This window comes from Hippichthys cyanospilos, chromosome 6 (genome assembly GCF_059441005.1).
Source record: "Hippichthys cyanospilos isolate Australia breed blue-spotted pipefish chromosome 6, RoL_Hcya_1.0, whole genome shotgun sequence".
Classification (NCBI taxonomy): Eukaryota; Metazoa; Chordata; class Actinopteri; order Syngnathiformes; family Syngnathidae; genus Hippichthys; species Hippichthys cyanospilos.
In genome coordinates this window covers 5,229,127-5,252,797 of record NC_142374.1, presented here as the reverse complement: position 1 = coordinate 5,252,797, position 23,671 = coordinate 5,229,127, and the positions used below count along the sequence as shown (strand labels likewise).

The following is a 23,671-nucleotide window of genomic DNA, read 5'->3' as shown; positions in this document are numbered from 1 at the left end:
AAACTTGAGTACCGTATTTTCCAACACTATCGGGCACACCATCAAAAAATGGGCTATTAAAATAAAAAAAATAAAAAAATTATAATAAAAAAAAAAATCATCTATAAAGCGCTCCGGATTATAAAGCGCACATAGAATAAAACTACAGTAGTGGCTGGAGTTATACTATGCATCCACAAGGTGGTGGTGCACTAAAGGGAATGTATTAAAAACAGCTAAAAAATCAGCTAAGTCATCGAACTTTAGTCATAAAATATGAACTTTATTAATACTATATAAGCATTGTCACAACCATCAAAATCAATAAACCGTTGTTTTATTTTAGTACTATCTGAAGAATAGGGAAAATACTTCTTGATTACATTAAAAGACGGTTTAGATAAATGCCAAAACAAATCAAGGGTTTAAAAGAATGTAATTAAGATTAAATATTACATTTACATATTTTAATCAAGCTGAAACCAAAAACCTTATGATGCATTTTTTTGTTGTTTTAAAAATTGGTATTTGCGATTGGTATGGCGTTGTTGAGTTTACAAACACATAGATTCATTCATGCAATCAGCATCTGCTGTATTTTGGAGGTGCAGTCAGAAAGTCGCTGTGTGTTACGGCTAGTGTGGTGTGTACATGTGTGAGGTGTCCCAAAGCTTTCCGTGCAACATGAAAGAAACGCAGAACAGGTATATTTATATTATTCCTTTGGAGGCGGAACAGCCGACACACGTTTATTATTCAATTCCCTCCCAAACTCTCCCTCCCTCTTGTCGCCTCATCTAACGTCAACTCTCCCGGACACTTCCCTACAATCCAGCAGTTACAATGGCATAAAGGCGTGCTCATTCAGATGACTCCCTCATTCAGGACTCTTCTGAAAGTAATTACTGTAAGTCTGTGTTTTTATGTGTTTTGGACATCGTTCTTGCCACATGCTGTTGACACTTATATGCATCATATGCTTACCAACGATCTAATTAGCATATGACAAGATTGCGAACATGCTTTTTTAGCATTGCAATAGCTAACATTAGCATCGATGCGCACACCTTCTCACGGGGTTAATTTTGGCGTATTGTTTGTTTAGTAATGGCTAATGCTTATTTAGTTTTTACTTCCGTATGTCTTTGCATGTTCAAACTCACTACACTGAACTGAGATGAAGTAGCATGACGCTCAGCTTCAAGGCTTTTGAGACATTACATTGGGCTGGCTGTGTACCAGTTTTTAAGGCGCAGTTTATTATAGCCGGACTGTCACCTTTTGAGAAAATGTAAGGCCTTTTAGGTGCGCCTTATAGTGTGGAAAATACAGTCCATTTAAATTTTGATGAACTCTTACCAATTAATGCCATTCATACTGCTGATGTTAGGACTTGCATGGCCGTGCTAAGCATCCTCAACTATACTCAGAACTACTATTGAGGTAAAATGGCATTGTAGTAAAGCATTGAGCTGAGAAGCAGAGCTGGTATTAGTCTGTAGATTATTTTCAGATACATTTGGGAGTGCTATCATGTGTTTTAACTGAGCCAACAGAATTAAACCAATCTTTATATTTTGAAGAAAACCAGCTTTGTCTCAATTTGAATGTTATAACAATTGCAACCAGAGATGCCAGCACAGGTAAAAGGTATCCTCCTGAAAATACATACACATCCCTATTGAATCATTAGGATCAGGAAGTGATAGGCAATATGGGCAACATTAAATATTGACAGGAACTACTACTGAGCATCTGGATCACCTAAGCGCTTGTGAGGTTTGCTTGTATTCTGTGTGCTTGTGAGAGAACCCATCACCGACTCCAACCACAGGACAAAGGCATGGGTCAAAAGTTACTGGATTTGTCACTAAGGCTTTCTGATTTCAAATACTATATGTCTTGCTCTACAAGCCGCACCACTGTATAAGCTACACCAACAAAAATGTGACAGAAAATTTAATTTTGTCACAGTTAAGGCCACACTGGTCACATCAGAAATTTCAGCAGAAAGCTGGTACATGGAAGTTTATTACAATTTTGTTTTTATGTTAAACTTTCCCTTCAAACTTTTCAACATAGACTGTATGGTGTAAGATCGCTGTCAAAAAGGCGTATCGGTGTTTTCAAATAGACTTATGCGTGTTTTCAGATTTGTATCCGTGTTTTCAGATTTGTATTTGTGTTTTAAGATTTGTATCTGTGTTTTCGATATGTATTCATGTGTTCAGATTTGTATCCGTGTTTTCAGATTTGTATTCGTGTTTTCAAATTTGCATCCATGTTTTACCACTCATATGAGTACGACTCTCGCGAGGCACGTGTGAGAATCTCTCCTTTGGCAAGCTCTGTAGAAGCCTGTTCATTTCCTAATGATTTTAATCAATTGCGTTGACATAGGGAAACATCGAAAACAGGCAGATACTGCTCTAGAGGAACTGGCGTTCACTACTCTGGGATAAATTATAAACCACTCCACTTTATATTTTCCTAGTTCGACCATATTCACAATATTGTGATGATACTTGAGGAAACAACTACAAGAATCTGTTATAGTTATTGATCAATTAAAAAAAAGAAAAAAAGTCACATGGACCAGGAAAGATACATGGAACACAGTATTCCGTTTTTGTTAAAGTCAAAACTATTAATGTTTACAGATTTCGTACTGTGTCAAACAGCACCGCTAATATAATATCCTCTCACAATCCCAAAATATGCATGGTAGTAATATTGGACACTCCCAATTGCTCTTAGTTGTGTTTGTGAGTGTGAATGTTTGTTTGTCTCTGTGCCCTGCGATTGGCTGGCAACCAGTTCAGGGTGCACGACGCCTACTGGCCAAAGACAGCAGGGATAGGCGTGGTTCTGCTCCTTCAATGGAGACCAGCTGTTTTCAGGTAAACTGACTGGAAAGGCACACGCCTGTCTGTATAAAACATTACAGCTCACAGTGCACGTCAGAAATGAGAATCAGGATGTCAAAAGAACCGCTTAAAGCGCTCGGGGACATAATTGTGCCATGGCACAGATCTGGCAAAGGTTATAACACCATTCCTGAAACTCGCAAGGTTTCGATGAACACAGTTGCCGAACTTGCCAACATAATCCTCAAAAGGAAGATGTTTGGGGCAATCAGATCTTTTCCTAGTCCAGCCAAACTGTGTATCGTTTGGGGAAATGTGCTAGAGAGAGAGGTAAAAAAAGAAGCTACAGTTCACTATGGCTGAGCTCTAGAGATGCAGTAGGGAGAGCAAAAATTTCACACAGTCAACTACCACTGGAGCCCTCCACCAGGCTGTCGTTATGGCAGACTGCAAGATACATGAAAGGCCACAAAGAGTTAAAAAAAAAAAAAAAAAACTCAGATAAGTGAAAGCGGTGACGTCATCCAGATACATCTTTAGTGAATGAGCACGGACAGTGAGCATATTTGACCTTATTTGATTACACCATAAAAAAACAAAATAAAAAAAAATAACTCTCCCACACTTGAACACTTCCTGGATGGGTGCATTACTCAAAAAGTCCAAAACGGCAAATATCAAACAACAAATACAAGTAGAATCAATGACGCGGTATTTCCGTCGTCTTAAAAACAAGTGAGTTTCTCACCAAGGTTTGAAAGCTCCGCCTGAGGAACCGTCGGAGTCAGCTGACTCAGTTGGATTGAAGCAGTGAAGCGATTCCAATGTCATCAGTGAATTCAAATGAAGCAGACTCTGGTGCAATGCGTCGCAATAACTAGTCTACCGAATTTGGAGCGCGTTTTGGAGCTTTGGCGTTGGAGGTTGCATCGCGAGGTGTACAAAGCTGTCAAAATGGTGCTTCTACTCCATATTGAGCACAGGGTCTGAGTGCCTATACATATGTAACAGTACGCTTTTTTGTTTACATTTCTAGCAAGATGGGGTGCTGAGTGTTCATTTATGTAAAGTAAAATACACTTTTTTTTTTATTTTGGTTTGCAATGACACCGAGTGAAAATTTGAAAGGGCTCTGGATACGTTGCCTATGTATGGATGCATTCATTCTGGCCTGTAACTTGTAATTTAATGAATTATGGTCATGTGAAGCTTGGGAAATGACCTAAATATGTTTGCCTTCTTTTTATTCCTTTTTTAAAGTTATGATATATGTTGTTTTCTCTTAAAAACGTTGACACTGCAGATTTTTTTTTTCTTTTGATGTATGCATATTCAAATATACAATACCTACGGCCATTAACTTGTACTATGGCCATTATCTACTACTGGTAAAGCACCTTATTACCTTGTGCAGTGTTGCTGGAATTGAAGTTCGTGCCCAGAGAATGAATGAAAATATTCAGATGCATCCTATCTGGCACCTACCAAATATTCGTAAAAATACACAGAACAAAGCTGCGTTCGTCAATCCCTTTTCAAGCTGCTGTGAAATCGATTTAGCATGGCATTCACTCAAGTACAAATCAGCCAAACTCCTGCTGCCTGTCTGAGTCAGTACCTTGGCAGGAACACAATGTCGATGATGTTTCAAAACCTTGAGGCTCTTTTGAAAAGCTCACAAAACAGTATTGGATTTGTGCTCGTTTTATGAAACCCAACATTATTGAATGTTTTTTTTTTTTTTTTTTTTTTGAGAGCTCTGCTGTTTAACTTTGATAATGCTTTTGGTCTTTTAAAATTTTTCTCAGGCTGGTTAAGCGTTGATTCACTGTAGCTTAAAGGTTTAGTGGGACACACCATTATATTTACATTGCATTACAATATGCAACATGATATCAGAATTGATGGTATATAAAACAAAATTGACATCATTGGCATAATTCCTTAAGTATTCATTTGTAGTTATTATACCTCTTCACCGAATGGTTTTCTCCTTACAAATGTCCTGCACTTAACCCCTGGTCGTCCGGGTATTTTTCACTAGCCTGGCCTTATCATCAGACTTGGGCTGAGTTTAAAAGGCTCGTCAAATATACATATGCATATATAAATATACATATATTTTTACTTTCAACCCCTCAAAATGTTCAGTGGCATCCGCCCTATCCATACATATATAATTTTTGAGCAAGGGAATCTATGTCCCCTTTATGTCCAGAAAGTGTAAAAAACAAAAATAAAACTGATAATCGCGAAAGTTACTATGCTGTTTATTTTTATACTTATGAAATTGAAATAGAAATATTTTATGTCATAATTACATTATTTTGAATTTTGAAGACTTTTGCATTATAGGAGTCCAGGCTAAGACAAGCAACAAAGTCTTTGAAAGGCTTGGCAATGTCATAAGTCTGGCGCTAGCGCCACCCGGTGGTTTGGGGTGCCAACACAAAAAATTCTATTGCCCGTTGGTGAGTCGCTGTTGAAAGGGTTAATGCAAAAATCGGGGGAAATGCATGATCAAGATTCAAGAGGTTTTTTAGTCATCTGCATAGTTATACCACACAATAAAATTCTTATTCTGTTTACATCCCCGAGCAGACTAATTGAGCAAATAATAAAATAGGCAATAAAAAAAAAAAAAAACATCAGGTTTTCAATATGTCCAAAATTGACAATGTTTCCGATTTTAAATGGCAGTGAATGAGCCCGACATGGGCTAAATTTGACACCTCTAGGGTGTACCTCTACACCTCCCATTTGGAAGCATTTTAAATGGATGGCAGGACGGCATATTGAAAGTAGTCATGTTTTAAAAATGTATGCAATGTTTAGCCTAATAGCGGTTTATTGTTTGTTTGTTTGTTTTTGTTTTTTGTTTGTTTTGTATGCTTTTCCTATCACACATCAAAAACATCCAAAAGCTCGAGTTTGGTCAAATTTCCCTCAGGAATGAATATACACAACAAGTTTTATTTCTAGAGCATTTCAACAATAAATGAATATGTAATTAAATAGATTGCACATACACAAGAAACCCAATGTCTAAGAGCCATCAAATTAAAAATGTGTGGCTATTTTGTGGGGGGGGGGGGGTGAACATTGTTTATCAGTTTGAAAATAATTGCTTTGTCTTTGCAACGTATTCAATACCATTGTATTGTATTCTGTGTTTGTCTTAACTTCATTACAATTGGGGTTTGTATATTTGATGACTATCCTGACTTCACTAAATTTAGCAACTATGTTAAGTGGTTAACGGCCCCCTCCTTGCTGCTCAAAACTTAGTGTGCAAAAGCTTCCATCACATCGTCACGTCATTGAAGGTCTCAACTGTCATTAATGTGCACACAGAGGAGCAAGGATCAATGCTTTAACCCATAACATATGACTGTTATGTGATAAAAATGGTTTTATCGATTAGAAAGCTACTGTGCACATTTATTAGACCAAATGTGATAACTCAGTAATGGCAATTTATGTGACACATATCAAATTTAATTGGCATGTCCATGAAACAGTCACATCAAGGAAAGAATGTCTTTCTTCTTCCAACCTTTTCTCCCTGCTTGCACATCGATTGTGGCATGAGGTAACTGAGTAAACTGGAACGACTGAGGAGCTTGCAAAGAAGAAAAAAAAAAGCATTTTATTTGCTTTAAAATTTGCATCACAGCTTAAAAATGATGTGAGTGGGAAGCACATAAATTGAAAGAATAGAAAATCGTTTTATTGAGTTGTAATATAACCATTAGCATGAAAAAGAACAGTGTGCTCAAAACTGTTATTAACTATAACTAAACATTGAAATAGTACTACATCTTTTTGTCTTTTTACTATCACAGAATAACTATAAATGTTGACTATTTGTTCTTAATGATTGTCATTATATTTCTTCACATCATCTTGGAATGCGCATGTGTTTTTGTGTGTTCTATTGCCATCCATTAAGAGTCTTTCTGCGCATGCGGAACTGCAGAAAGGGAGGGCTTTTTCCTGGATTCCCTGCTCATATGACTGATTGTCTCACCACATGATGCAGAGCTAGATATCAAATATTCATTTCCCTGCCCTCAAAGTGTGCTTGTCCTTGAGTGTGCTTGACTGGATGCAGCAGGTTGAGCTGTAGGGCCACTGCAGTACAGTGGAAAACCACAGGGACTGCAGCTTCACCAAGGCTGAAACTCAGATGTTCCGCTGTAAAAGTGGGCTTGGTTCTTCTTGTTTGCTGAATGCAGCATGCATATTTTTAAGGATCTCTAATTACAGCTAGTTGAGCACCGCATGTTTGAAAGTCAGCATTGTGATGGTGACATCACGAGAGCTTTGAAGCTATGCTTGTATCAGGGAAGGAAGTGTCTTTCGGAGAGACTGGGCAGAGTGAGAGTTGGGAACACAACGGAGGATTGCATGTGTGTGTGTGTGTGTGTGTGTGTGTGTGTGTGTGTGTGTGCGTGCATGCTATGTGCGCTGTTGGGAGTAATGCATTGCAAAAGTAAGGTAATTATTCTAATGCATTACTTTTTGCTGTAACACGGTAGAGTAATATATTACACACAAAAAAATAGCAATATTGTACTTGTTACAAATCAGAGTAACACAGAGCATTACAATGCATTTTTTAGCATTAAGGTGGTGTTTATTAGTGGACCCCGTGTTACAGCATCCCTGGCTTACAATATTTTCATGTTGTGACGTGGAATACAGAATTTTTTCATCCCCTCTTTATGGTATTTTCACGGTTTTGCGACAAAACAACTGTCATGACCCTAGGGGCTTTGCTGTATTTGTGTGGTTTTGTTTCCATCTGCAGGCATTTTTAGGTGATTACACTTATTTTCAGTTGCAGTTACACTTGCCTCCCTGCAACGCGTCACTACAATTCTGGTCTGCTATTGGTCGGCGTCTCCTCACAGATGTGGTGGTCTGCCATTGGTCAGCCTCGCTCGTTTCAAAATGGCGGAACGGTAAAGCTTTGTTCGATTGTGAGTGGTTACAAACCGTATTTATAGTGCATTTTACTGCTTAATGCGAAGTTGAAAGGGTCAGCAATGGGTCCCAAAATTGCTTGTGATGTTAAATAGAGACATAAGAAGATGATTTATATGGAAAGGATGCTGGGGATAACTTTGACTAGGGAATATGGGCATAACAAGCGCCACTCAAAGGTAAAAAAAACCTTTCTATATTTTTTCTTACGTATGTTTTCTGATTGTATACATGTATATTATATATACGTAGCACTTACTATACGATTTTGGTACCAATTTTCAATATGTATGTAGAATTTTCACGTTTTTAACCGGGGTTCTAAACGCATTAGCTATTTAACATTGGACTACCCGTCATACGGTGAATTTGCCTTACGAGCCCAACCGCGGAACGGATTAATCTTGTAACACGGGAGCCCACTGAATTTATTTTTCTCCAAAAACACTGCGAGATTGGAGGAGAGAAGTGTGAAGGGAATCATATATTAGGTCGTTATCATTATGTGCTTATTTCATTGTTATCCATTTATGCAATCCTAGTTCATTTTGACCCTGTCCTTAGATAGAGCTGTTGACGCACGAAAGTGTGAGCCGGGACCTTGGCCCAGCTGTCGGTGGCGCCCGGCTGGCTCTTTTGTTGTGTCTTGTAATCTGCTATGCTTTTGCTCAATAAAAGCCAGGAGGAGCGGCTGGGCAGTTGAATTAGCGTTGGAAAACCCACGAGTTCATTTGCCCAAACTTTTTCCCTATGCCTGGCATAGAAAAGTCAATCTTGGCTGGTCTGAGTTACTCTTTTTGCTGCTTAGCAGCGAGGCTTGTCCTAATCTTCTTTTAGAGATTTCTCTGACAAGAAGTCCGGGGCAAATTTTTACTTGCTGTTGTTTGTATCTACTATAGCAAAGGTGAATGTGCCGGTACAAGATGGATATTACTTTAAGTTCGTCAAAGATAAATACAAGAAGAATATATTATTTAGCTGCACTTTGTGCGTGGCACCTAAAGAGGTGTTCACACATTTTGAGTGGTGCCATATTAACGTGGTTAGCCAAAAGAAAACACGCGGAGGATTGCGAGTGGGGATAAAAAAAAAAAAAAAAAAAAAACTTCTGTCGCTGAGGGATGCCACTTCCACCTCAAGAGGTTAGGATATTCGTGGCGGAGTATGAGGTACATCCATAGAAGATATGTTGGCGCATTCCACAGTGGATTCACCAGCATTTGGAAACCATGTCAGCAAGATCCCTGTCGTAACTACAATAATGGCCAGGTAAGCTAATGCCCATTTTCACTGTACAACTGCTATTAATAATAGCCTATAAATAGTTGTGGTCAATGTGTATCAAGATGAAGCATCCAAAAACTCATGTTAAACAGTACATTAAACACAACAGCAATGATGTGGACTAGCTGCTAATGTTACCCCCTCTGAAACCATCTATTTTTGAAACATATGTCCCTTACCTAGCCGACTGCACTTGAATTTGAATATGAACATTGAAATTGTGGAATGCATAAACTGTTTCTGCCTAAAGCATAAACAATGCATAACTATGCGGTGAAGCTAAGTATTAAAGGGATTAAAATAGATTAAAAAAAAATTCTGTATCACACTTCTACCTATAAAGACCACCAGAGTGCCAAATGGCATCAAGGATTGTAGCTCGCCTCTTGAATCCTGAATGGCTAACTTTATTATGTAAATTGGACAAAAGACCAACTTCGAAACTGCATGGTTTATTGGACATACTAAATTGTCCTTATGTGCGACTGGCTGCATGAATAGTTTTTTTGTCCCTGTGCGCTCTGCAATTTGCTGAAAACCTGTTCAGGGTATCCCCTTCCTACTGCCCATAGAAAGCTGGGATGGACACCAGCTCACCAGCGACCCTAGTGAGGAGAAGCGGCTATAGAAATGGATGGATGACTTGATGACAGGTCTCAGTTGTGACTAAGGTGATTTAAGTGCACCAAGTTTGATATTGCAAAAAGCTCAAAGCACTGGCCATCGATGACCAAATCATGTGACAAAAAATGAAAGAATGTCAAGAAAACTTGTTTAACTGCACTGTCATGCTAAACATGCATGAAAAGAAAAGAAAAGACTGTCTCACAAAGTGGAAATGGATAATGTAAAAGTATTTTACGGTACTTTCTGTCCTGACTCACACAATATCTTTTCTCCATATTCTTCGGAGAGCATATCGAGCCTGGCCTCAGATGGTATGGTAAAGAACACATAATGATCATTCATAGGGCTTTCACGGATTGAATTATTTTGGGGATGCCTGCCATAACCACTCCTAAACAGAAAGGATGCTTGTTTAGGGTGAAACACATTCTTTTCTCCAGTTAACAGCCCCAGCACCACTCTCCCATTCCTCCTGGTCTCAGCTATTTATTCAGACTTGATGGCCATAACTATTTCTAACCGGGCCCTCTCCGGCACAGCAGTGAAGCAACACTGAGAGCCATTGGTGTTTAATTCAGCAGTGACCCAATTTACTGTTAGCAACCAGCAAGCCCAGTCAAACCTACTTATGAATTCACCAATAAAACAGCAGTCGTGGATCTGCAGACGTTTCCATGCAGTAAAGGTAGAGAACCAATTCAAATTCTTTAATGTATTGTAAAAGTACTCCCAAATTAGGCATGGCAAGTCGATCGGCAGCCTTTCTATCCCTAACTTCGAACAAGTAATTTGCTGTAACAGAAGATTTTTTTTTTTTTTTTTTTGCCAATCTGTTCCCTCAGTTTACCAAGTTGTGCCCTACATGTATAAAATTGTACCGGTTCACAAAGAAAAGGTAGTGTGACATCATGTTGAGGGAATACAGTTTAGTAGCTCTCTGTGCTAAACCGTCACTGAGGTAATCCAAAAAAAGAAATACAACTTTGCTACTTGAAAGTATGACAGTAACCAAATGCAACTGTACTTAAACGGAAGACCAGCGACAATTGACAATGACAATTCTTAGCTAGCTGCTCACCAAGTCATTTAGATTATGACCGAGATTCGCAAACCTTCACAGCGTTCGTTTAGTGTTTGTTTGTTGGAACACTTAATAAAAAAATGAATCACAGTAAAATTCACAACAAGCTGGGGATTTCTCGCGCTGGTGATGGAAAAATCAGAGCCATCCACGGCATAACAACACAAGAAGGAAAACTGCTGTCAAATTAACCATCGCCTCATTACGGTATTTTATTGACAGTTTAGCAGTTTTTAAATAGTAACCATTCAATCTAATGTCAAACTACCTTTTCTTCATTGTGTGTCTTCTTTATTTCTTATTGATTTGCAAGACTAATGATCCTGATTTGTAAACAGAGGGGAAGGATTCGTAATTATCTTATTTCTATAACGCTGTATTATTCACTACCCATGCCATTACTGTGTAAAATGGTTTATATACCGGTACAAGTAGGATATAACGGCTATCTCAGGGACCAATGGAATGGAACCAATGGAAGTCTCTTGTTTCTTACCATCAGATAGCGCTTTGAATTCAATGCAGGAAATTAAACTCGAGCTGCAATTAAGTAATTCAATAAAAAAGACAATAGTTGCCACAAATTTCATTCATTCATATCAACAATATCGTCTCTAGAAAAGAGTTTAACACGGTCGAGAAATGGTTTGTTTTTGTTAATTACCGTGATCGTTATTCATTAAAGTAAAAGCTTTTGTGTCACTGATGTGATCGTTGCTCTGCAAGTCATTTCATCTCTCACAGATCTAAAACAAACTAACAATAATAACAATAATAGCACAAGAATAATCACACTCATACAAAAGTATCATTTAGTTTATATTCAGTCCCATTGCGCAAGTCACAACTTGAAATTATGTTTTCAGTGGTTGGAGTGTGACTTATGGAATGTTCCCACGACAGTTTGACATCAATTAGAGGAGAATCAAACTGCTGCAATGGTTGGGTCCCTTTGCCTAATTGTCTGTGGGTGTATACTTTTACTAATGCCGCTTTTTTCTGATTTCTAAATGCTGCAAAATGGTTGCAATTGGTTGTCACGCAGCTGTTGTCGGTTGGTTTTTGTATACAGTGAAACCTTGGAGGTTGAACATGATCCATTTTGGACTTCCGATCTTCTACCTTTCTACCAAGTATCAGAAAATACTGGGGGTTCAGCAACTAGCTGAAATGACACTGTCAACATGTTTGGGGAATTGAACCTGCAACTTCTTGGCTGGGCGACAACTACACTACCACTGAGCCATGTCTCCCAGTGGATGCTATCATTTGGGAAAAATTCATGCATACAGAATATGTTCAATATACATCACCGTCATCAAATGTTTTTACCTTATTTCACTTGTTTTAAGTATAATGTAAAGATGATTTTTATTACATTTTGTCAAAATAACCTCAGAAATAACAATCACTCAGCGTTTTCTAGCAACGAAATATATGCAATGTTAAGTCTTACTGCTTTGACCGCATATACATAAACATGTGCGACTTAAGGCGCATCCATGCCAAAGTTCCACAACATGAGGTATTTTAACATGCTAATTTGTGCTCTGAATGTTGCCAGCAAAAGCTGATTTCTGTGCATCTAGAGAGGAAATGTTATTAATTTTCCAATGCTAGCTTTCACTTGGAAATGGATTAATCTGTGATCTGGAGTAATGCCAGCATTTTAGTTCCGCAAGCTGCGTCAGGGCTTTGAAGCTCGGCTTGATGAGCACCAAGGGAGGCAGTGTCTTCTGGAGAGACGGTAGTGGGAAAAAGTTAAGAGTGAACACAAATGGACTCCGTGAGAGGGAGAGAGAAAGACGAGAGAGAGGCATACAAAAGAAAGGGGCATGTCTTCTGAAGTCATGTCTTTTTTTTTTTTTTTTTTTGGGTTCAGCGTCGATCTAAGGCAGTCCTGAGATCGTGGGGCGGGCGCCCCTGGTTAGTTTGCATTTGTTGAAAGTTTAATTATATTGCTTTTTTTGTTTCTTTTGTTAATGTTAAAAAAGAGAATTTTTCATAGCTATGAGTGGCTTTGCAAAAGTATTTGAGAAGCACTGATCAAAGGTAAGCTTATATAGTTCACCTTGTTGAATCTCACACCCTTCACACGTCCCGAAAAGACAATCAAATGATTTCATTATTTCTTGATTCTAGTCCTAGAGGCTTACAGGAACCCAGCGTTTTATTTCATTAATATTTTGTAATAGTTTATTTTTGGTCTTGTTCCCCCCGCCCAACATCATCTCTTTCCCCCTCATGCTGTTCAAGCTTTAGATTTGGGGCTCCGCATGATGGGTTGTCATAGCAACAGGAAGAATGGGGAACTGACCCTGCTTTCAGAAGGAGGGCACCACCATATTTCTCCGGTTGTACAAGTAAAACACACGCACGCATACTCACACGCACACGTATAACAGTTTAACTCCTTCATCTTCTTGTCTTGCTTCATTCCATCAACTCTTAATCCAACCTATAGCTCCCTTATCTCTGCCTCTGCCTTATTATCAACCTTCTTGTCTCACGCATTGTTTGTGCGCGTGTGCACAGATGATAAATGAGGAACAAAACTTCATGTCACTGATCTGCCAGCTTCATTCTTTTTTCCCAATCAATCACCACATCCCGCCAGGAATGCGCACACTGCAAAATAATTATTTTGCATCTCACTCATCACCTAGGGCATCGGTTTTAAAAGAACAGAGAGGGTGGCTTCACCTTTCGTTATTTACGGTGACACACCGCTGTCAGGTTTTACGACACCAAAACACACTACCAAGGTACATCTCGTTTGGCCTTGACCACATTTCTGTTTAAAAGTTTGATATTATAGTTGAACCTCCAAGATCAAGTGCGAGGATGTGAAGTTACACTGTTTGGAGTTGGAGCAAAACATTGTGTTGAATATTCTTAAAAGGAATAGCAGAAACTGTTAAAAAAGGAATTGAAAATAGCGATTGATGCTGCTAGCAACACTGAAGGAACTGAATTATTTAATGACTACTGGTTGTTTCGGACATGTGAACACAGTCTTTTTCTTTTAATAATTTTGGCTATGGGGTAGGGTGGACACCATTTCTTATAATGGGAAGAAAACAAAATTAAGTCTTCCAAAGGTATGTGGGAAAATGTTATTGTCCAGATAAATCTGCTGAAGATGATTGCCATAATCCTTGGAGGTATATTTGGATAGGATACGATGACTGACGTAATTAGGGTTAGGGTTAATTACTGTAATTCATTCATGATTGAGTTTCCTGGGAAACGCGTTTGTTTCCGAATTCACGACCTTTCATCTGCACCTTCGGTAAGTCTTCCCATCATACATCTATAATCTTTAATCAAGCAGAGTACTTACAATTCAAAACTTTGCCTGTCAGAATAAAATATCCTGATCCTTTGCTCCAAATATTACCTGTCTAGCTGTCATAATTTCACCAAGAACTGATTGACTACCTCAATAATACCACGTCAGAACACAGCCATGGAAATGTCAGCTCCGCTCTGAATTAACATTTTCAACCACTGCAATTTTACTGTACCTGTCCAGCAGCAAGACAAATAAGTCTGATCTATAAGACGCTATATTTAATCAATGATATATCGATGACTACATGAGGGACAAGTGTATGTTTTTCTTCTGACGTGCATTTTTTATTGAACGCGGAGCAGGTAATTTGATCATTAACATCCACCCGTCCATTTACTATAGCCGTGTATTCTCACTGGGGTCGCTGGCTTGCAGATTCCTATCTCAGCCGTCTTCGGGCAGCAGGTGGGGGACACCCTGGACTATTTGCCAGCCAATCGCAGGGAACAAAGAGCCAAACAACCATTCACACTCAACAAGGGCAATTTGAAGGTTGCAATATACCAACCGTGAATGTGTTTGAGAAGGTCCGCACAAGCATGGGGAGAACATGCAAACTTCACACGGGAAGGCCAGAGAAAGCTGGATTTGGACCCTGAGCCTCTGAACTGTGAGGCAGACATGCTAACCAGCCTTCCACATTGCAACAGATATTATCAACATGTGAAAACAAGTAGAATCATAAAAATGTGTTTTTGTGTGTGTATGTCTCTATCTTCCAACTTTTCTGAGGATCAAAGTGGTAGGGCTCAACATAACAGTGCGATTGACTTCAACCATCAATAACACGAAAGCTAAAATAAAAAAATAAAAAAAAGGTGAACTTGAGCCATAATTTAAGTATTACCTGTGGTTAATGGCACATTACCTTTGTGAAAGTTCATTTCCCATGAAAAAAAGCAACTTGCACTGGTCTTTCTAAATGTAGAGATATCCCAAAGTAGATCTGTTTTTACTTTTTTCTTACCTAGTTTGAGGCGCAGTGTATGTAATCATACAGTAAAAATGTTATTAGAGGAGTGTGACAGCTCACAATGTTCACTGGGATGAGAAGATGTGCTTTATCTGCGGGCTCCTTGTGTATGCGTGTTTAGGAGGATGCGGTGGGGTTTTATCTTGATGAGTTGTCCTCTGTGATGGCGGATAATTGCAGTATTTCAGGATGAACTGAAATAGGATATACTGTATTTCAACGCCTGCCTTCACTGCACATCCAACTATCTGAAACCCACTGGCAGCTTCTCCTGCTCCCTTAAGGGAGGCCTCATTTGCACAAATGGTTTTATGGTACTTGTTAACAGGCAGATATACTACTTCAGCCACCAATAATTGACTGCCATTGCCCACAACGGTGCTTTTTAATGCAGTGTGATGGTGTTTAATAGCAGATAATAGAATTGCAGTTTGCAAAACCATGTCAGTTTAGCATGTTGCGTCCACCTTGCTGCAGTTAACATGGTGCCAGGAGATAACTTCGATTAATGAACATGCAGGGGAGGATGTCCATTTTGTACCTTGTACAACTAGTTAGGCTGAAGTAATGTCTAAAAAGTACTGTCTTCTACGCTTCAGTTACATATCATTTGACTGTGCACTGTGTGTCAAGTCTTGATAGATTTGGGCGACCAGATTTTCAAAGTGTCCCCGACACTACAATTTTGCTAAAAAAAAAAAAAAAAGATTTCTAACCAATTTAATCGATCCTCAATTTAATGACTGGTATGATTTATTTTGCAAAGGCTATATTTGATAGTTGATTTTGATAGTTCAGCAGCGTTAAACAAATCTAGATTTTTTTCTCTGTCTCTGCGCTGTGCCAATGTAATAAAATTGGTATTCCCTGACCCTTCAACCTGAATTGACATGAAAGACTGTTTTGACTGTTTTGTCGGATTCCATTTGCCATGGTTCTTATACATGGTGTAGTTTTAGATCTGGCACGGTGCAAACATAATTTTTAAGGTAGGAAGTAATTTAACAGTGAAATGATTTTTTAATTGATTTACTGTATAACTGGCTATGACAACAGTATGGGTTATAGGCAACATATTGTTTTGTGGGTTTTAGTCCAGGAAGGCATGCTGAGTTTGATTACGATGATTGCGATGGCCCTGGATTACACGCATAAGAGATTCAATCCCTTAGCTGGGCACACTCGTCCTCAAGTCTACTTGCTTAGTAATAGGGGGATCCCATCACCCGTACCATTAAGGTACCGAGCCACAGTGATATGTAATCCTGGGGTCAAAGCACCTGAAATTGTAGGTAGTCAGCCATGCAATAGGCTGAGACACCGGAAAAAGGCCAACAACACTCGCTGCTCTGATACAGTCATATACCTCATTTTCACTAGGTGCTGGGTAGATCCCTGGATCACGCGATCAGATATTATAAAGAAGAACAAAGCCAAGAATCACAATCTCACTAGAAAGATATCAGCATTGAGTAATTGTAACAATGACAAGCTCAGCAGATTTTTCTCGATTAACCAGCGGTTGATCCAGTATGTTATTGGTGGACAGCCTTATCTGGAAAGGCACGGTCATGCTTTCCGGGAATATAAATAATTGTTTGAGACTTCATGATAGCTCACATTTCAGAAAGTCGTTTTACAGACGCTTAGTTAGCCTGTAAGAGTGCTTTGTGAACTAGTTTGAAAGGCTATACTGAAAAAAAAAAACTAATTGCATTTCCTGTGGAAGAAAGCGTTGCGTTTTACATTTTGATCCTCTACCCACTGCTGTGCAGTTACTTTGCGCTTCACTTTTTGCGCCCTCAGTGCTTCGCTTTTTTTTTCAAAGGACTATCACTTCACAGCAGTGCATGATGCACTGCAACACTCCCACGCTCAGTCCTAACATGGAGTCTGAAGACCTCTAACAGCCCTAATACACAATCTTGTTCAAATGAAATCAATTTTGCTTAAAACTAAACCACTGCTCTTCTACATCTGTCACAATATAGGGGCGTTTTGGCAAGAACTATACAACTCTGAAGCTGTATAAGAGAAACATGTGGAACTTACCATGTGGTGGAGGGGGTGGGGTTTGAGCAGCTTAACCAAAGTGACACACAGACTGAGGCTGCCTGCCTCTTCAAGAACGTTTGCAAAGCAATGTTGGAGGTTAGAGACGGGGGGCTACTTCGCAAATTTCACTTTTCACAGGGGTTTTCTGGCCCCCATTAACCACCATTCAAAAAAAAAAAGTATATATATATATATATATATATATATATATATATATATATATATATATATATATATATATATATATATATATATATATATATATACACACACACACACACACACACACACACACACACACCGGTATATATAATTTCCAGACACCATGTCACGCTGCGATTCAGCCACATAATCTATGGGAATGAACTCTCTTGTCAAAATAGCTTCACCATCAGAAGATGGCGCCAAGTAATCATGGCTGGTCGTGTTGGCTGTGCATTTAGCTGCACATTCAGTTTTGTTCATTGTCACTGTGAGATTATTTTTATTGATTTTTACTTTCATTTACTGTTTACTTCAACTTGAATACCATAGTTGGAAGGAAAAGCTGAGCTCCTATTGATTGCTCATTTCTGCCAGCTTTGATTGATGAAATTAGTTTCATAATATTTCGATTCTCAATCGTATTATCACCTAGCCATACTAATACTGCAGTCGGAATGTAATCAACAGGTTTAGGGTTGATGTGTAAGCTTCGGAATTTTGTATTTATTTTTAGGGGATCTCATTGTGTGGGCCAATCCCATATTGGTTGTGGACCAGTGATGGTACTGGTTGGGGATCATTGGCCTAGGACAGGGGTGACAGGGGTGTCCTAACCTAACTCGTTCTTTTTTTTGAGGTTTCTGTCATACAACACACCTGATTCAAATGATCAGCCCATCAGCACGCTTGGTATAAGATTGATAACGATCCTGATCATTTGAATCAGATGTCTTGGTGGACGGAAATATAAAAACATGCAGGATGGCGGCCCTTGGGCACCAGATTTGGACACCTCTGGCCTAGGAGATAAACTTACATTCATTCAAAAACGGATTGGCATAGTATAGTGAATGGATTAATAACATGATTTGTTTTCACAATACAATCCTGACTTTTGACATTTGGACAATGAATATTCTCACAGTTTATATCCAGTCGAGATCATCTTTTTATTTATTTTTAATTTCTGTCAGAAACTCAAAATTCCACTGCTCTTATTTTGATTGATAGAGAGTATAGATTGCTTCTTTTGTTTACATTATGTATAATTTGATATAGGTGGAATACTATATGCATTTCTCATTTGATTCAGGTGTGTTGAATGTAAAGAAAAATTTAAAAAAAATAAACCGACAAAAAGGAAACAGTAATAATGAGTTATGTTTCTTTATGGAGTAACTGAAGAAATAATTTGGTATAGTTATCATGACATAAACAGCCCTATATCGTCACGGATTCTTTTCTATATTGCCCAGTACATAAGCCAATTTAGGGTAAATGCTATCACGCACAAGGAAGAAAAAAAAGTAAAATAAAAAACACCAGTTTGAATTGAAAATGAAAAGGCAAAGCGATGCCAGCTCATTTGCAAACCACGACCTGATTTGACAATTCAAAGCAAGTTTATTTTGAACTGACTGGAAGCACTACAAGAAATTGTGCTGCTGTTATGACAGATGTTCAACTACAGTTTATGTCAGCTGGTGCATGTGACATCTAGCAGTAACATGATATCACCTGTGAGCTTGGATTTCGGGGTACAAAACCAGGAAAAAATAGAAATATGGACTTGGACTTGTCCAAACTAGTGCTGAATAAAATTAGTAATGATTTTTTAAAATTAAAATGATCCTCTGTATGTATCCCTTCACAGTGCTCTTCTATATTTGAAGTACCAGGACTGCACAGGCTGGTCTGATTTCTCGCAATTAAACAAATGACATATTAATGGCTGTAATATTACTCATTGCCACCATGTTTTATTTATACGTTGAAAGATGATCAAGTGTAAATAATATAGTGCAGCGTTCTTACGTATTCCGCTTACGATACAGTGTACTGCCGCATTTGAGGAACAAAAACAACATTGTTACCTTTTAAATCATAGAATGAAGCACATTTTTTGGCCAAGTTATAAATCAACATTTCAAAACACAACCTTTTCTTAATTTTCTCTCGTCAAACTGAGTTATATTTTGACTTGATAAAAGTGGACTGACCCAGAACTAATTACCTGGGTTAAGCAAGGGTTATCGTCGTTGCTATGGAAACAGTAGGTCAGAATGACACTTGGGAATAGAAGGTGGGGTGGGGTGAGAACAAATGCATTTGTAACCAGGGGCAACAGAGTGGTGTCTGGTGTTGTGGGTTATTGTACGCTGATTTGAACAGAAGTGTACGGATAAAAAGCAAGTATGGGCCTGTTATTAACTTGCACTTTATTTAGTCATCATTAACATCTAGTAATGAGAATACTTTGATGAAAAAAAATGTCACTCTTAGCTAGGCGACGATTAATTATTTTGTACATGCACATCACACACAGATTTAGACACACCCAGTAAAGCCATGTAGCTAATGATGGCAAGTAAATGTCATGTCTCGGGTCCCCCTAGTGCTTTCATCTCATAACAGAAGACCCCTGCTCTTCTAAAAATACACACTGCGGGTGTGCGGGGCTTCGAACCAGAGCACACACATTCTCCGCCGAGTGGAAGCTCCCAACCGTTAACTCATTAAGAAGGAAGAAGTGGGGAATCGACAGCTGCGGCTAGATTCTGTTCCGAGATGGAGAACAAACACGGAGCAGCTTCTGATCATCAAGGACTGCCAATCAACCACTGTAGCTTTGCTCACCATGGCAACCCCGCTGGTTGTGATACTGACACGCCTCACTTTTCAGGCGCTGAAGTAGATACTTCCTCACATGCTTCAGTGAATATAATTCAATGAACCAGGCGAGAAGGGCCTTGGCCAGGGAGCTGACCAAGACTCAGATCATCCCTCGGATATATGGTAAGTCTGTGGAAAACGGAAAACCTTCAACCAGGCTTGTACGTTGCGACTCAGTCGATAGATGGAAGCTACTCCTTTGTAAAATGCTTCGTAAAATGGTTGGAGTTTGCACCTGAAAATCTCCCAGAGCACAAATTTTCAAAGGCCGATGAGACGAAGATTAAATTGTTCAGTCAGTGTGAATAATCACGCACTTGGGCTTGTTTTGTAGTGGCAGGGATGGGGAGTCTGGAAGTCAGGACTGACGCACGAAAAAAAATACAGCAACTAACAGACACACTGAATTCAAACTTTCCAGAGTGTCTTGACTTCAGACCCGTACTTACAGACCAGTACTTAAGCGTACTAAAACATGACGTTAAAATGTGTAGTGTACTTCTTAAAAGGAAAGGACCACTTTCAATTATGAATATATAATTGCACTGGTTTGTACTGTGTGCTCTATTTGTTGCAGCTGCGCTCTCTCATAGTTGAAAATGAAAAAAAATATACATTGTTTAAAGTGCCAAACATTCAACAAACCAAAAAAAAAAAAAAACACATTCATACAAATACTGTAGTAACTACAAGCGTGAGTAACTACAAAAGTGATTTTATTTCACCACAACAAGCCATCCGAGCTGATATGTGTGTGGGTGTGGTTTCTCTAAAACAGAGAAATAAGGCACGGTTACCAACCAAACAGAAACATTAGAACCAACCAAAATTAACAACGTGTACCACCGAGCTCGCTAGCTTAGCGAAGCAAGAGCTAATGCTAATGTTCTTTCATAAGCACATTTACTTTGGAAACAAATTAATGTAACTCTTGCATAAGTGACGACTCACCTATCACGGACGCGCATCGGAAAACACACACACACACACAGCTTTCACTTCAAGCAAACTTATCAGCGGGTCATAAATCTTAATTTAGTGGCAGGTATCTGTCCAAGGCATTCTCTCTCACTTGCGCTATCCTCTTCACTAGCAAGACTGTAAAGCCCCTGCCCACAGAGAACACAAGACAAGCTGGCCTAACATTAGCTGGAGCGAATATCAACATGAGTCTTTCTTCGTTTAAATTGATGGCTGATTGCAAGCAACGGTTAGGTGCTTACCACCACCTACTGTACGAGAGTGTAGCACTCAAGCATTTCCAATACACTTTTGTACTTTTCTATTTCTAAACAAAAAAACTACTTCTATGCGGGTAAAACGTTTATATACGATTTTTGGAAGTTTTGTTCGATAGATGCGTGTTTCCATAACCAGTTTGCTTTTGCACAACTTGCATTTTGCGCAAATCTAAGGTTAATACAAACACACAGTGAAAGTGGTCAATAAACAACAGCCTTTTTTATATTACAAAGCTTCTATAGGATATTTACTTTAGTAAAATCTTCATTACCATACAATGATAAAAAAAGGTATTCTATTTTGATATTACAATTTTCTTTGATGTTTTAATATGAGTCTTCCTGTAAAACGCAACTCTAAAACAAAACTACCTCATCTGATTCATTGTTAAAGACTATTTTGCTCTGAGATGTACAAGTAATACAGTATACTTTTTTAATGATTTCTAAGTAAAACCACATAAACAACTATTGCTGTCTTTGTGCCACTGCCAAAGGAAGTAAAAAAAAAGCTGAGCAAACTGAGTTAGATTTTTTTCAAGACTACAAAATTTAAATTAATCTCCAGTTAACACTTTAACTTTGATATACTGTTTATAGAGATGCTTTCTATTGCACTTGGAAGACTTACAATTGCCAGCAGTCTACATTGTTCTGTACATTCTTTGGTCAACAAATATGCTATATACAGTATATACAAAAATACAATTAATAAAATGTAAACTGAAACAAAATCTATAAAAAGTTAACTAATAGAAATCTCAACAATTTCACTTGTATCTAACTTTTAAAACAATACATTTTCATTTATGTTTTATATAATGAATCATATAAATGGTATAGATTTCTCTGGTGAACTCTTAGGCCTACTACATGACAGTATTTTATTATCTGTCATCACAGTAGCAGTCGGTAAGTATCCTTTTGGCTAGTACTTGGTGTAAAACGTGTTATAACCACTGCGATGATGAATAAATGTTGAGGAGAAGTCAACTGTTTTTGGAGCATATTGCATGTGTTCATCAAAACAACTATGAAACTAATACTGTGGTAGTGTCAATGCACGCAAGCCGTTGTTTTAATCGAATACAACACTTTTGATTGTGTTGCTGCCTCACCAGAAAGCAGCTCCACTCTGCTGTTTGCTTTCAGCTGCAAAGCTTGTTTCTGTCCAGTCTTGACAGCAAAGATAAACAAGCCTCCCGAAAACCTGTCCGCTCACTGTCATTATGCCAAACATAATCACGACGATTAGCAGAGGGAGGATGAGTCACAGGACGCGGAAGGGCAAAGAATTAAAAACCCATCCGCTGATTGAAAGTCTGAAAATAATCAACTTTGTTGTAGACCAAGTCAAAATGTAGCAGAAGGTCAAGGTCTGCAAATCAAGTCAAACATGCAGCAACAAGCAGCTGAAAATCACTCTTGCATTTCATTTTATATGTCCCAAAATTGCTGGGTAACAACTTTAAAATGTAATATACCATGCTGTTTATACCTGTTTGTGATCTACTGAAACATGTAAAGGGTATATGACAGAAGAGGAAGTACATTATAAGATTTGTGATTTTTTTTTCATGTATTTATTTTTTTCCATAAACACATTCTATGCATGCCTATCCTGTACAGGGTCTCAAGAATATCATGGGGTGCATTTGGAACCTGAGTGTGAATCAAACCTACACTCGCAGCTGGGATAGACTCATGCCCCCCATGACCCTGAAAATGATATAGACCAGTGCTTCTTAAATAGTGGGCCGGGTCCCCTTGCTGGTGCAGACGACCCCGGGGGGGGAAAGGTTGTTTTTTTTTGTCATGTGAAGTTTAATTAGAATCAAATCATACTTTTTATCATTATTATTATTATTATTATTATTATTATTATTATTTATTTCAGGTACCTTGATGCATTTGTTTTTTTTTGTTTTTGATTTAGACTAAGCTGTAACCCGTATGAACACTGTAAAAATAATTACCAGTTGTGGAAAGTTGATTTATATTGCTTTTTTTTCCTTTGTTAATGTTAAAATGGACACAGGCTTAGGTATACCTATACAATCTTTATGGATAATAATCTTATTTATGGTCAGCGCGTCGAGTGGGGGGAGCGTGCAAAAAGTTTTCCCTTTCATGGGGAGGGGCTTGGCAAAATATAATTGAGAAGCATTGATATAGACAGTGATATAGAAAACGGATAGATTAAAATCACTTTAAGTCAGCAACCAGTGAAAAATTGAGGTCAAATTGAGGTCAACGCATTGCCTTACTTGAGTATTACATGAATATTTTATAAATTCTTTCACGTTTCAAAGTACACCTGCTCAAGTCATGAGACTGCAAAAA

At 38.4% G+C, this 23,671-nt stretch overlaps 1 protein-coding gene across 1 annotated transcript in view; it reads right to left on the bottom strand.

Moving 5' to 3' along the window:
- The window catches only part of necab2 (N-terminal EF-hand calcium binding protein 2), a 129,407-nt gene that overhangs the window by 89,292 nt on the left and 16,444 nt on the right, over nucleotides 1-23,671 (bottom strand). The gene's annotated exons all lie outside the window — the stretch shown is intronic.